At 34.8% G+C, this 14,363-nt stretch overlaps 1 protein-coding gene across 26 annotated transcripts in view; it reads left to right on the top strand.

Moving 5' to 3' along the window:
• Nucleotides 1-14,363, top strand: part of OXR1 (oxidation resistance 1) — a 484,621-nt gene that overhangs the window by 347,752 nt on the left and 122,506 nt on the right. The window lies entirely within an intron of this gene.

Raw genomic sequence — 14,363 nt, 5'->3', positions numbered from 1 at the left:
TAAGTTGTCTAGGCTCCAAAAAACTGAGGCGAGAAACAGGAGGATTTTTTTCCTCTTTTCTTTTTTTTTTGTTGAAGTTTTGGTCAAATAAGCCAAAATAATATTATGATTAAGGATCGACCTGTACTTTTAAATGGAAGGAATAAAGATATAAAAAGAACTGAGGCGTGTAAGTAACCTCTTTGATTTTTAATGGCATGCAGCAGATGGAATTCATTATTGACTTTTAAAAATAAAATTGCTCTGCATTATTATTTATTTATAGTTTTGCCTTTCAAAAGAAGTAATTACCATTACTAGGTTAGTTTTTTCTCAGTCACCAGCAACTGTGTGACAGTATCAGAATGTATAATATCCTTTACCACTTACTTAGTCATGAGGCTTAATGATGTTGCCGAGTATTATCCCTTTTAAATTAGTAATAAATTTATGAGCATAATGCATAGCTGAGAGGCTGAGTATCTTTTCTTTTTGAGTAGTTTCAAAAGCAATTATTTCATATCATAAGGCAACTTATGAAATTCTCATTGCTGAAACAGAAACGTTTTTAATTAGAAATAAACAATCTAATTTAATTTTTTCCAGTTCAGCATGCAGATACTGTGATGATAATCCTAATTTATATAAAAGTCCAAGTGAAATATGTAGGTGATTGGTTTGACCCCAAACAATTTTTTAATTTTAATCACAAATTCTAAAACGTTTAAGTCATTGAGGAGGTTGATAACCAGTCATAACAAAATTTAATTCTTAAGCAATGCCAAATATTTGATCAATTATATCTAGTTCAAATTTGAGAGGCACTAAAATTGTCTTTGTGCTAAAAAATACACAAGAAAGGAGAAAATTTTCTGGTATTAAACGTGGAGCAGTCAATGTTATAAAAATATATGAACCCCTTTTCAAAGCTGATGTTTTAAAATATGATTTCATATACAGAACAGCATTTATATTTAATGAGATCAGGAGATTTGACATGAGCAGGATTCAGACCACTTCTGAATTTCAGTGAAATTCCTAGATCAATTAGATACCTCTTCCCATCTTTCTTACCTCTCCCCGGCCCATCCTTCCTTCCCCCAGCTACGTCTACCTCTGTACTCCTCTCTCTCCTCCTCCCTCCTATGCCTTATATCCTCTTGGCACTTTTACACTAAGACATCATTTTCTACAAGTGGATCTGCTGTCTTCAACAGTGGCATTGTTGTGAAACTGAAGGATAGCAATGAATATTTCATATATAGCACTTAAGCCTCTTCATCTAGATTATGCATTTTGCTTCTTTGTACCCATCCATAGGTACTTAATAAGTGTTTATTGATTATCTAGTGAGATTGTATTATAACTGATTTTGAGAATTTCATACCCTCTGAAATGACTAGTACTATATTTCTTTGATTCTAAAATGTACATTTTTCATATTTCAACTTTTTTAAATCTAAAAGCACCTTGTAATCAAGGTATATTGTGATTTAATTGACAGGTTTTTAAAAATATTTCTTTCTTGGTCATGCATCTCACAATCAGTGGTGTCTTAGATGAAATGCAGCAGTGAGAATATATACTTAAGTCTGTGATTTATACAATATGTTAAAGGCCATATATTTGGAACTTCATAAAGTTTTCTTTTTTTCTTATGTGGTTTATCCATGGCCACTTTTGGTCTCTCCTTACTATATTCTTCCACTCTGGCTTCTTAGCACTGTGGTTCTTAGGCCACTGTCTTGATTGAACTCCCTGGAAAATACTCAGAGAATTTTATTAGTAATTACCAAGATTCAACTGTAATGAAATGGACAGGGAACAAGTTTTTAAAACTGAAGACCCAGGTTCAAGTTATATTTCTGCTCATGAAAAGCTATGTGTATTTGGCAATGTGATAATTATTCCCAGAGCTTCAAATTACACACCTAAAGAGGAAATAGTACAAATCATTTCTTCATCTGTATATTATTAAGACAATTAGTAAAAAATATTTTACCAGTAAAAATATTGAAAATCAAATGTTTATGAGAATATTTTTAAGCCATGAAGTAATGTTAAATTATAAACCATTAAAGGATCAACATTAAATGAAACATTGTTAGAAATATGTGAGTAGAAAGTTAGAGAAAAGAAAGAAGGAAAAATTATATAAACCAAATTAGAGAGTTTTAAATAATCATTGGAAATGATGATATGACCCATTAACTAGCTTTCTGAATTTAGAGGAGAACCACGAAATCTATCTTCAGATTATTTCTAAGATTTAGGAGTCCTGTCTGTTCTGAATTCCAGTGCTGAATTCATGCCAGTCTCTGAGAGTTTGTATTCTTTATTGAATTAGCAAGCCACAATCCACAGTACCTCCGTGTTGTGAAAAATAAAAGAGATTACTTAGATTCCCCAATTCTTTCCTGTCTTGATTCTTTCCATTTAAAAGTGAGACCCCTGTCTCTACAAAAAATCAAAAATTAGCTGGGCATGGTGATGCATGTCTGTAGTCCTAGCTACTTAAAAGAGTGAGGTGGGAGGATTGCTCGAGTCCAGGCATTCCAGGCTGCAGTGAGCTCTGACGGCACACTGCATTCCAGCCTGCATAACAGAGTGAGATATCGTCTCTAAAAAAACCAAAAAACAAAAATGAATTTTATTGGTTTTCACAGTTTCAAAAACATACAATAAAAGTTAAAAAAAAAAAACTTATTGCATCTTTAAAACACAGGATACTTCAATGGTACTTGAAATCGTACTGCTGAATAGAAATTCCATTGCCATAGTAACTATAAAACACAAGATTGTCCATTAAAAGTTAATATACTTAGTGTATATGTTACTTTTGAGATAGGGATACTTCAAAAAGGCAGGAATAAAGAAAAGAAGGACGTACTGTAGTAAAGGCATGTGCAGGTTAAAAGAGGAATTGAACAAGAGGGAATTCTTAGTCATTATTTGAAAATTCTGTTTTTCTCCTATACTATACCTGCCAGTGGAGAATATTTTAATATCTCATTTAAGTCACTTTATTTCTAAAGACCACAAGTTGTGACTCTTAATATGAACATTTAATCATATACTGGAGTTTAAAAAATGTTCCCATTTCAATGTATTATTAATAACAACAAACACATCAGACTTACTTGATGTTAACTCCTATACTAAGTGCTTTCCATATACCAATTCATTAACATGTTAACACATTTGATCATAATAATATATTATTCATACATTAAACTACATTTTTATTTCCATTAATGGAAGCATCATTTCTCTTAGCTGTTCAGGCCAGAAACATTGGTGTAATTCTAGACCTTCTCTTTCTTACTGACCCTGCATCTAATCAGCCCGAGATCCTCTTGGCTCTCAGAATAAATTCCGAATCTGTTCAGCTCTTACCATTTGCACTGCTTCCTCTTCGGTCTAAATACCATCATCTTTTGACTGCACTATGGCAAGAGCCTTCTAACTGGTCTCCTTGCCTCTGCTCTTGCTCCCCAATCCCAGCCCCAGTCGGTTGTCTGTCAGGCAACTGGGAAGAATGCGGTGCAGACATGAATCTCATTGCATCATTCATTTGTCCAAACCCAAAGTCCTAATCATGGCCCACAGGGCCCTAACTGATCACTCCCAACACACACACACCCCTTACTTCACACAATTTCCCAAACATTACTCCACTCTGACCTCACTGGCCTCTTTGCTATTCCTTGAACACACCACTCCTGCTTCTTTCTCAAGGACTTTATAATTATTGTGCTCTCTAACTTGAAGGCTCCCCTCCTAGAGATACACATGGCCAACTCCTTCACTTTCTTCAGGTTCTTATAAAATTGTCTTCAGGGAGTCCTTCCCTGACCACCATACCTAAAACTTCAAATCCTCTGCCTATCAACAGTTTCACATACACTCTTCTCTGCTTTTTGTTTTCCTCCTTAACACTAATGCATATAGGTATGTATATATTTATCTACCTTACTGGAACACAAACATTAGAAAAAATAAATTTTTGTCTTTTTTTCTCCATATTCAATCTTTTATACAAAGAGCAGGACCTGATATATAGAATGTCTTCAAAAATTATTTGTTGAATATATCCTCAGTTAACCCTGTACCCTCAATAGGTACAGTTATTACCATTTTACAGATAAGAAAGTTAAAAGACAGAAAAATTAAGAAACTTCTTCAAAGTTAAACAAGCTAAGCAAGTGTCAGAGCTAAGAGTAAAACTCAAGACCCTGGCTCTAAAATATATGCTCAGATCACTAATTGAGTAGATTAATTAGAAGAAGAGAGCTACCTATAGATTTCTCTATTCCCTGAGGTTTGCTTCAATATGCTTTCCATCCAGCTAATTGGAAAAGCTGAGTGTCATCTGCTACTGACAACACAGTCATATATAGTAAAGCTCCTTTTTCCCATTCTTCTTTAATTTCTTTTTGTTAAAAAAGTATGAGACTTTTTTAAAAATGGAAAATACATATTAAAAAAAACCCTAATCCCACCCATGTGGACATTCAAGTAGTAATAATAAAGTTAACATATACCCAATGGTAAAAAGAAAAGCACATGGAAAACTATAAAATGAAAATGTGCATTGAATGCCTACTGTGTTCTGTAGTAAGTTGGCACTGTGAGGATATATTTGGTATTATACATGGAATCTAATGAGACAGACACATAGTCAGACAAACTCTAAATTGAAGTTTCGAAGGAGAAACCCCAGAGATCTTCTGAAGCTGAAAGTGGGGCTTGGCAGAGTAAGTCGTGGGGCAGGTGAATAACAGTGGTGGAAAGGGATTAGAGAACTGAAGACTGAAGAAACAGTTTCTGAAAGAGGAAGTGGGAAAGTAGCAAAGAGCAATGTGACTTGCCTCACTATTTTCCTATAGAGGATGGGACTTTGTAAGGGAGAAGGTTTTTAAATAACATTTTATATGCCATAGAATAGAAATTACAGGCAAATCAGTTATAGAAATAATGTGTTGAATTTAACTTGTAAAAGGGTATCATTACTTATCCAGATGCATCATGTGAGACCACTCTCAGGTTCACTTCCCCAGACTGCCTCAATCTATTCCTTCTGACAAACCAGCACAAGAAATTCTGCATTCCAAATTGTTATTTTCGCTAACACATTAAGTCAGCTTCAGCTTCCTACAGCACACACACACACACACACACACACACACACACACATTATCCTGTATCTGTTTAGTATTTTCCTTTACATATGTGTAAAGGAAAGGTTTTCAACTGATTACTTCCCTTATTTGACAAGGTCACTCTGAGCTTTCTTTCATTCAAACCATTGGCAATATTGTCTAGCTTAGTGACAGACTGCTGGGTCAGTCAGGTCCTTTGATAAGAGGGCATAGTGCCCTTGTATGGTGGCCATTCCATAAATAAGGAAGTAAAGAAAGAGTAAGATATTTAGATAACAAATATTAAGAAGAAAATAAGAGAGTAATGTGATCTCCTGAGACTGGAATAGGATAGAGCAGTGGTGTAATTAGCCTGGATAACGATGGGGTTGTCTCTGAGAAGGTGTCATTAGAATAGAAACCCAAATTATGAGAAGAAACCAGACAAACAAGGATCGGAAAGAATAGCTAACCAGATAGAGAGAAAAGCCTGGTGGTGGGAATCAATTTGCTTTGTTCAAGGAACAGAACGAATGCCAGTAACATGGGCAAGAGTGGTAGGGGTACAAAAATGAGGTCTCAGAGATAGCTGAGAGCTGGGTGTACACTCAGAGCTGACCTTCGTTTATGTCTACAAGCACTGGAATTGCTGTTTTTCAGGTGTGTCCCAGTTGCAAATCTACCATTATTTATTGTAGGAAGTAACTTGACATTGCTCTGCACTGTAAAAAACCTTTGACATACATTCTCATTTTATTTAACATTTCGTAACATCACTTTGAAGTATGCAGACCTAATGTTTGTTTTTGGACAGGATCTCACTCTGTGGCCTGGGAGTGCAGTGGTGCAATCATGGCTCACTGCAGCCTTGACCTCCCTGGGCTCAATTGATCCTTCCACATCAGCTTCATAAGGAGCTGGGACTTCAGGCATGTGCCACCATGCCTGGGTAATTTGTCTACTTTTTGTAGAGATGGAGTTTCATCACGTTGCCCAAGATGGTCTTGAACTGCTGGGCTCGAGCAATCTTCTCACATTGGCCTCCCAAAGTGCTAGGATTCCGGGCATGAGCCACTGCACCTGGCCAAGCCTAATGTTATTTCTGTTTTATAGATAAGGAAATTATGATACCGAAATGTTACATGAATTCTATAAAAACGTCTTAAAAAGGCCTACAATCCCACTTCTCTCCCCCGTACCCCATGTGTTTGACATGCTATCCTTGACTCACTAGACTAAATCAAAATTTTCAAGCTGGGAGCAGTTGTGTGCCCCTATAATCACAGTTTGTAGAGGCAAGAGGATTACTTGAGGCTGGGAGTGCAGGACAAGTCTGGACAACAAGGTGAAACCACACTCTCTATAAACATAAATAAATTGAAATTTTCAGGAAGTCCAAACTGCCTTTTACCGTGGATAGAAAATGGATTTGTGGCTTTGGTATAACTAAAGGCTCATCATTGCTCAAAACAGAGAAACAAAAAGAATTGCTGCAATGAATTAAAAATAGGTAACGTTGGTTTGTTCTAATAGCACACGTGTGTAGAGCAAGAATTTACGCTCTCTGTTCAGCCACATCATTGATTCTCCTGGGTGGCTAGTTTATAATTTATGTGATGGTCACTGTCAGATTTAAGTTTTAAGTAATTCTCTCTGATACATGAATCTGAGGAGAACAGGATAGCTTAGGCCTGATGAGAAATGTTGACAATCCAAACGAGGGCAATGATAGTTTAGGTCTCCTAGCTTAGCCATCTTAGTCACTAAGGTGTTTCTGCATTGTATAAGCAATGTTTCCCAATCTTGTTGAAATGACCTCACATGTGATGGCACTTAAAAATTCAAAGAAGTGAGCTATAGTTACTTTTCACATGTTTACTTTATTGTAAAAGTATATTAGATTATTTATGTCTTTTTATCATATGCATTTCAGCTATATTTAATGCATAAATTTTTCTCCTCTATATGCTTACAAATTGCTTTTAATTTCATATCTTTTAAAATATTAATACATAATTTTCAGAATTAAAAATAATATTTTCTATCAAGAAGTACTATGGTGCTCTGTTCTGGGGTGTGTGTGTGTGTGTGTGTGTGTGTGTGTGTTATAGCATAAGTTCTTACAAGAAAAAAGAAAATTTTTTAAATTGAGAAAACAAGCTAGATGCATTAAAAATATTCCAGTGTTGAAGCTATAAAGCCCACTTTTTAGAGGTAAGAGATAGCTAATTGTGTTTTTCCTTATTAAAAAAATTTTTAATATATCATATAGATGGATATTATTTACTGACTCAACTATTAACTAAAAACCCTTTTCACCCTGTGCAGTTGATAAGATGAAGGTATCTTTAAAATTAATTTTCTAAAAACAACCTGTCTTTCCTGTTTCTTATTGTTTTTGTTATTTATTTGTATTTCTGCACGTCATTCTCTGTATGGCATGGCCGTGATTGAAGTTTGGTGGCTTTTCACTTCTCATGCAGTCCTTTTCATATTTTTACATTAATTTACTTAGTTTTGCTTTGGTCTGCTGGTTTCTTAACACCTTCCCTGTCTGGATTATTAAATTCATTTGTAAAATTTTTCACCTTAAATGTAGCTCATTTTCTTAGGCTTTCTTTTTTTTAACACTTACACATTTATTAAGCTTGAGGTATGTGTTTAAGAATATCTTTAAAAAAATTATTTCACTTTTCTGCCAAGTCTCAAAGCTGCTTTCCTGGTTTAACATTGTAGATCTTTGTAAAAATTTTTTACAAATCAGTTCTACCAGATCTTAAACTTGAGGAAAAAAAATCTTGTGGTTATTATTCACTAGTGTTGTAATAAATATTTCAAATTAATTTTTAAATATATATGATAATTAGCATGATTTAAATGCATCATGATTTTAATGTGCTCAAGAACTTTTATAAAGTGCTAGATACACTTTTCTTATATTATTTAAAAGATACAAGTCCTAAAAAATATGAAATGCTTGGGTACATTTCCTCTATTATGTTTCGATGCTTTTCTCCATAGTTAACATCTCATGTCTTCAACAACACGTATCTCAAAGTACATGCATATGTTATGCAAACCAACTAAGGCAAAAAGAGCACATGCTACTAAGCAAAACTGAATCAGAGGCACATCCATAAAGGGAAGAATTCAGGATAGAACAGTGATATTTCATAAGAAAACTTGGTTACTCACAGATTTCTCATGGTATATGTTCAGATGTTGTTACATAACAAAGCACTCTTTACAAGTTATTTAGTTTCTGGTTTTCTGAGAGAAGAGTAGCCTTCAACATGTCTCAAACTTCCCTTGCATTAATTACTTTTTAAATGTATACATTTTAATATGTAGAATCTCTAGCAAAAATAGCAGAAAGGGGCTAGTATTTTATAGTAGAAATAATAAATGCTGTTGAGATAAGGAAAATCAACATTTTGAAAGAAAAAAGATGAAACAATATCTATCTGATGCTTAAAAATGGTAAACTGAGATATTCTATATCTGCATTTTACCTCAACTCTACTATTATGTCTGATTTACTCTTGAATCAATGTAGTAGCATAATAATGATGACATCATGAACATATGAAGATGACAAAAACAATTCATCTACCAAACTACCCAAATGTTTTTAGGGAACCTTTCTACTTCTTCCCTGCAGTCAAGAAACAATTATACTAACATTGACTTCTTTCATTTCCAGCAGGAAGCTTACTGGTTTTTTTTTAAACCTCATGCCACTTAGCAATAAAGAGACCACCATTACTGGTAGGATTCAGAGTGGAAAGCATTAAGCATTTTGGAAGTGAGTCCTAAAGCCTTTGGCATGACAGGATTGATATGGGAATAGGTGAAAATTAAGGGCACAGGGGATCCATCAGCTAGCCACCCTTCCTCAGGGTCTGTATGATTGCATTTAGGAGATTTCCCATGCCACTATTACACAGAGAGATTTACTACATAGAATTCCTAACTGGACTCCCATCTTTCCGGTTCCTCCCTGCCTTTCCAATCCATTATCCACACTGCAGTCTTAATGATCTTTCCTGACCCAGCAATCCCATTACTGGGCATATATCCAAAGGATTATAAATCATTCTATTATAAAGACACATGCACATCTATGTTCATTGTGGCACTGTTTACAATAGCAAAGATCTGGAACCAACCCAAATGCCCATCAATGATTGACTGGACAAGGAAAATATGGTACATATACACCATAGAATACTATGCAGTCATAAAAAAAAAAACGATGAGTTTATGTCCTTTGTAGGGACATGGATGAATCTGGAAACCATCATTCTCAGCAAACTTACCCAAGAACAGAAAACCAAACACTGCATGGTTCTCACTCATAGGTGGGTGTTGAACAATGAGAACACATGGACACAGGGAGGGGGGCATCACATACTGGGGTCTGTTGGAGGGGACTAGGGGAGGGACAGCCAGAGGTAGGGAGTTGGGGAAGGATAACATAGGGAGAAATGCCAGATATAGTGACGGGGGATGGAGGCAGCAAACCACATTGCCTTGTATGTACCTATGCAACAATCCTGCATGTTCTGCACATGTACCCCAGTACCTAAAGTGCAATATATATATATATATATATATATATATATATATATATATATATATATAAAACAATCTTTCTAAAACATAAAACTCATTGGTTTTCTCTTTTAAAAATCTTTGAAGATTTCCTACTGCCTTCTCCATGTGGTCCAAACTCCTTCCTATGGCACACGTGGGTCTTTCAGGGTCTGTAACCTATATTCCTAGAACCTCCTGTTTTCTATATCTTCTTCCCAAAGAGCTGACATTAGGAATGCCTGCCCATTGGATGGCTACAAAGGTTCAGTGAGAAAATATGTAGAAATATTTCATAATAACTAGCATTTATTGAGCCTTTAACATCTTACCAGGTGCCAAGGACTGGGTAAGGAACTTATACATATTATCTTATTTAATCTTCATAAACCCCAAGAGATGTAGATGCTTTTGAAAACTCCATTCTATTAATGAAGAAACAGATTTTGAGAGGTCAGGTAACTTTCCCAAGGTCACACCTATAGATAGGAATGGAGTTGAATTTTATCACTCGAACTCTAAAATTGATGCTTTTATAGATTTTACTGTTGCTTGGCACACTGCCTTGTCTACAATTCCATTTGATTAAATATTCATTTTTTTAAAAACCATTACTATAAAACTTATAGTATCTAAAAAATATTTGGTTTTGCTTTCCTTGCCCTCCAAGATTAGCTGCTACCTCACTTCTTGGGACTCTTTCTAGATGCCCATCCCCTCTCTGCTATCCTCTTACATCTTCACACTTATCATACTTGTAGTGTAATGATTTGCCTGTATATCTAATGCCTCTGATCTGCTGGTACTTCCATGAATGCGGCACTATGTCTCCATTGTCTTCGTATCTTCAGGGCATAGCATCGTGATGTTCAGCACTCAATATTTGTTGAAAATTGAAGGAAAGAAACATACCCTAAAGATAATTGTAAAGTATCTGGGCTCTCTCCTTTATCACACATGCTGCATTTCTGCTTCCATTTAATGTTTAACTGCACTAACACTTCAACCAACACTCAGCTAGATTATGAAAGAGCATAGACTTACGAAGGTAACAGAGTAAAAGAGAGTGAAGAAAAGACAAAATCACCCTCTTTTACTTCAGTCTTCTCCTGTACCCACAAACCTGAGGGATTTCCTTGCCAGATAAGAAAGAGACAAAGTTGAAGGAGAGAAAAGTTATGCTTAGATAGTAAAATAACATTTAAATTCTCTTTTAAAAGACTAGTTATACCATGTGCTATGTCTGCTATTCAAGTCTGGTTGTTTTTTTTCCTCCTGATCCTTTTTAACAATATTTTGCAAACACAGACAAACCTACATTCATGGCATTTCTGAGAGGTTGGCAAATGAGGAAACACTCCCAAATTCTAACATCTGAGAACTTACTAGAGATCAACTGATGAGCACATGGTCACCAAGTGAGTCAGTGTAAGTTCTATGAATAGAGCTTGGATCTTCTGACTACTTGTCCAGGGTCCTAGTCATCCAGCTACTGCCATGTTCCCTGAAGAATGTGGTAAAAATAGCAGATGGCCTAACTGACAAAGTAAATAATCATCATTGCTACTGCCCATGTTCTATTTTTTCATGTTCAATAGCATAATTTAAAAGCTCATTAATGCATATATGCTATTGGTTATTATATAATATGTAAAAACCACCAGTACAGAAATACTTTTATAATTTTTATTATGTCCTTAAATACAGAGAGCCCACATAATATCACCACAAAGACATTTCATAAATTATAGAATAAAGCACATAAATATTCATTCTGCATTATTCTGCCAAGGAAGAGAGCAAATATTATTTTTAACAAACTGCTCTTTAAAAAAACTTGTGTGGTAGGATTCTCCATCTGTGAGTGAGGTTCAACAACCATAAAGTCCAAAGCAGATTTGGTACTCTGGGAGAAAAGAGTAATAATGTAAAACAAAATAATGGTCAATGTGATCTAAATGCAGTCTATCCATAAAGTATAGTCTCTTTCTTAAGAGAAACTGCTGCCTCTGTCTTTACATTTATTAGACAAACATTAAAATCTCACCAATTTACTCCCTTTGTCTCCTCTTTATATACGGAGATTATGGCTTAGCTTTCTCTGTAGATATAAAAGGCAAATAAAGCCCGGGTTTGGGTCCTAGTGCTGCTACCAGACAAATGTGCAACCGTAGAATAGTCCTACAATCGCCTTTAGCTTCCGTTTCTTTATCTGCAGTGTGGAGATAATGTTACTCTCCTTCCCATCAAGGTTGTTGCAGAGATGAATGACATAGGTGTAAATAGGGCTTACCTCATTCAGTCTCTGAACAGAGAAGGACTCTTACAATTTGGACTTCAACTTCACCATTTTTCAGCTAAGAAAACAGGCACAGGAATGGTAAAGGTCGTGCCTGCCTAAGACACTTGGCCAGTGAGTTATACATCTACTATAAAACTAGAAACCAAGTCTTTAGATTCTGTGCTTTCTTGTTGTGTTTTATTGTTGTGTCACTGTAAGGTTTCTTTGTCTTTTCACTTAACAGGCACAGCAGAACTCATAAACACATGCAAGAAGTAAAGACTATGGTAGAGTGATCTGGAAGGGGAAGTAGGTTATTTACACAAAGTACCATGACAGCAGATGAGCAAAGAGGAAGGTACAAGGCATAATATTTCCTAGGGGGTTTACAGCATGCCAAACATAAATTAAAAAGTGAAAAACTTTTAATTAGCCAGATTTGTATATGTGATTAAAATATCTACTAAAAGTATTCTTTTTAGTGTATAGAATTATCAAAAACACGTTCCTTGCTTTCTCTGGTTCTAACCCTTCTAGTTCTAGGGCTCAGTTGCTATTGACAAAGAGCACCAAAACCCTGCTTCATGCTGTGTTGCTGCCTGTGCTGACTGAGGGCAGAAGGTGCAGGGAGAAAATGTAAGGGACATTCGGGGAGTTGGTCAGAGAGAGACGAGGAGAAGTTACTGGGCACAAAGATAATTGGAAAAGGAGAAAATATTGATTAAACATGTCAAATACTCGTTCAATAATGAAAGGTAAGAAAGACCAATATGTGAGTGGTTGAGAGATGAAAGGCAAAAAAGAAACCAAGAGAGTGGAAGTGCTTGAAGCTTTTTAGATCAGAGTAAGAGCTGACTTAACCCTGTGTATGTTTGATCATTACTAATACTCCTTATATCTTAGTTTCTTCCTTTATTACATTAATTTCCACATCTATATAAATAGAATATAAATACAAACATATAAATATGTTATCTATAAATAGAGATAAGTGTAAATATTACATTATCACTTGTGGTTTTCTAAAAGCTAGCAACTATTCTGTGGTGGCTGTTGATAGCATTAGGTGAGGATGTTAACCTGTTGCATTACATGTATGTGGATAGAACACAAAATTAAGGTAGCAATGTAAAGTCTTTAGAAATATTCACCCTTGAACTGTTTAAGCATCTCACTTTGAATTTATCTATTAGTCTTTTCTTTAGCTGCCATAAGAACCCTAGCAAAATGTTTTTGCGGTCTTAATTTTTAAGTTATTGTAAATTGAATTGTTAAAGGTAGAATATTTTACAATGTAAGCCTATATTGAGAGCAATAAGAGAATATGTAATATGTTTTCATTGCATTCTGTTAGTATGTATTTATTTATTTAACAGATATTTATTAAATGGTTACTATATGCCAATAATGAACTAGATCATGTTGTAAAGAATCATAATCAACCTACTAAGAAAGATTTGATTCTAATAATGTCATACAGATGTTCTGTGATCTTTAGCACAGTTTACTTGCAGAAAATATTGCAGAGATAGTGATTTAATTGCCAACTGAAAAAAATCCCTTCAGTAAAGTTCTAAGAAAATTGCTATGCCTGCTATTTATTATAGCACCTTATATACTACTATATGCCTCATCAAGATACAGTACAAAAAATATGCTAAATACTTAGTTTGGAAACTGAAATAAAATCAGAGGCCCTAGGAATATTTTAGTTATTATCCTAGAAAAGGACACCAAAAAGGGTATACTCACTGAGAAAATGTTAATATGCTCCCTAAACCTAAATATAGATTAGGAAGACAGAACCTTTTCTAGATTCAAAATGAAGAAAGATACGTGATCCAGTTAGAGCTACCCTTCAGATTTTAATAAAAGATTTAGAGAGGAAAAAAATTGTGTTCTTCAAACTTAATGTGAAACAAACATTACCTCCAAGTGATGTCTTACAAGTACGTATCTAGTTTTGCAGTATCATCCATTATTCAAGTGATTAATCACATAAAGTATGTTCTGTGTCTTTTATCTTTATATGGATAATTTTTAGAAAGCTGCTATGGCCTAAAATTAGAACAGGTTTTTAAAATGTTATTGTTTCTGGATAATCTTGTTTCATCTAGTTCATTTTTATGTTTGGTTTTTAATCAGTAGTTTCAGGCTAAATGCAGTTAAATGTCTGAAAATCAAACAAGTTGTCAAATGAAATGCTCTACTATCTAATAATTAATAGGTTTTTCTTGTTGGCCAATGATTCTTCTGTGTTGACATTAATTTTGGTCCAAGCACTCAAAAAAAGGAAACAGTTTATATACCTCTTTTCTTTTATTTCAATTTTTTCTGCCTTTCGTCAAGTTAGACATAATTTTGTAACC

The sequence above is a fragment of the Callithrix jacchus genome, chromosome 16 (assembly GCF_049354715.1).
Source record: "Callithrix jacchus isolate 240 chromosome 16, calJac240_pri, whole genome shotgun sequence".
Lineage (NCBI taxonomy): Eukaryota > Metazoa > Chordata > Mammalia > Primates > Cebidae > Callithrix > Callithrix jacchus.
This window is presented reverse-complemented; position numbering and strand designations above follow the sequence as displayed.